Source organism: Pinus tabuliformis, chromosome 4_1, assembly GCF_031772625.1.
Source record: "Pinus tabuliformis cultivar Carrire ecotype Pingquan chromosome 4_1, CPIR1, whole genome shotgun sequence".
Taxonomy (NCBI): Eukaryota; Viridiplantae; Streptophyta; class Pinopsida; order Pinales; family Pinaceae; genus Pinus; species Pinus tabuliformis.
The window spans coordinates 232788297-232790432 of NC_142303.1; the positions used below are offsets into that span (position 1 = coordinate 232788297).

General features: G+C 39.1%; 1 long non-coding RNA gene across 1 annotated transcript; it reads left to right on the forward strand.

Moving 5' to 3' along the window:
- The first annotated feature begins 1327 nt into the window (after window positions 1-1327).
- LOC149175101 (uncharacterized) lies at window positions 1328-1796 on the forward strand. The gene is made up of 2 exons (XR_016258317.1): window positions 1328-1490; window positions 1626-1796. It is a non-coding gene; the product is annotated as an uncharacterized LOC149175101 (long non-coding RNA).
- Window positions 1797-2136: the final 340 nt, after the last annotated feature.

A 2136-nucleotide genomic window follows, 5' to 3' on the forward strand; every position in this document is an offset into this window, starting at 1 on the left:
GTAAAGAAGCCTTTCGCTCCCAACTTTAGCTCAATGTGTCCTTGGGGCTGCCATTTTTGCTGAATCCACTTGGTAAGGTCTCTTTCAGACAGCCATACACTGACAAACTTGCAGATAAGGGCATGATCTTTCATGTAGCTTCTGTACCTTTCCAATTTATTTGATGGAATCACAAACCTAGGTTTCTCCTCCGCACATGGCAGGCATCTTCCCCTTCTGCCCGCCTGCCATGTCACTCCCAGCACCGGACCTGCGTTCTGTTTCTCCTTTGCCGACTCACTATTCTGACCTTCACCTGCCGCTGTGTCCCGATAGGAGGGCATCTCTCCCCTCCTGGATTCTTCTGTCATGACTATGTCTCTCAGATATCTGCCTTGTCTGCTATTGTAGCTCACTATTGTCTACAGCCTAGCCTTTCTTGGTTCCTCCCCATCGAATTTACCACATGGCCACCATTAGGTTTTTGGTTGCATTAATTAAAATATTTTGACCCAGTAAAATTACATAGAAATAAAAATTAATTTAAAAATAAAATAAAACAAAAAAATAGAATTAATAATTATAATAATTAATAATTAAACCAGTCTAGATCTATCTTAACTTAGGATCTATCAAGCACCTAAAGGGATCAAATCTATGAAGGTGCAAACAATTCCACTGTGCAAATCTTTCCTCAATTTTTGCACTAAAAAAAGAGTTTGCACTTAGAGAGATTTAATCCCCTGAGACTTGATAAATCCTAAATTAAAATGAATCTTTTATAGAATTTCATATATATAATAATTTCACTAAAATTAAAATTTAAAAATTTTAAAAATAGATTATTGTATAAATATTATTTCTTAAAAATAATTATAAGAATATTTTTTATTAAAGAAAATTGAATATTATATTTTAATAAAAAATATTATGTAAAATTGTCACGATCTCACCCTAACTATATTACAACAGTAAAAAAAAATGTTTATTATGGTACTTAACCCTTAAAAGTCACCCCGTGACTACTATGGAATATGTACCAGGTTATATCGTTCGGCTTATGCGCATGTCTTAACATTAAACTTTATATTAATGGTTACTATTTCCACCGAGAAGGTGTTGTTCCCTACGTGTATCACATATGATATAACATGCATGTTTTGGCGTTATACGCAACCTTAATCCATATGTTCAACACTCAAATTTAATAGGCCGCCAGTTGGTGAACGGGAGTTAACCCAGCTCATCCGTTCCATGACCAGGTGGCATCGGCCCATGTGAACCCATGTGACTCTCGGGAGTTGACCCTCTGTGGGTTTCGCGCCAGGTTCTCCCACTTAAACGGACGATGGTGATTACTCTACCACATCGTATGGCTCAGATACATTTTAAGTTTTGGCGATTATTACATAAGACTCTGGGTTCTTCGGTTCAGTCCATTTGCACACTGAGCGTTCCCGCAGCTCGACAGCTCTCTCACAAACCCCACCGGCTCTTGCCTTACTGCTCAGGTATGATTCTTCCGCCTTGATATATCTGGTACTCTGATTTACAGCTATGCTCATATGATACCCGTTGCTTATGACCTTGAAACCCTTGGTTGCCTCGACCGTTACAGGTTATTTACTTTGAATGATTTTGTGCAGGAGGGATTGTCTTCACAGATTCCTACCGCCTGCAGGAAGGGTTTACTGGCTACGGCGATCCAGGTATGTTTACCTTTATCATTAAAATGTGTTCCTGTAAGAGGAAATCAGCTTATGAAGCTGACTGACTTCATCTTCTGGTCCGAGCCGTGGCTCATGACATTCCATTTATATGTCTCAGGTCTGGCTACTGTTTGTTCAAAACCCTGGTTGCGTTATGCAGGCGGCCTCCTCATGCCGGACCTGTATTGCGTGAACCTTTTGGGTTAGCTAGGACATGATCATGGCTACATGCCGTTTGTATATTTGTATATTTGGAATTGAACTGGATTCTCCGGAACCAATGATTAAGTCAAATCTATGTATATGTTTAAGCGTTTCTATTACAGTTTAATAGAGCTTCTATGTTTCGGTACTGCTATGTTATTTCTTTTTGGACCATAGTCCTTCGTGGCTCTAACGATGTATCGATGTCGACTCTGTCTTTTGTGCTACCAGTATGAATGGAATG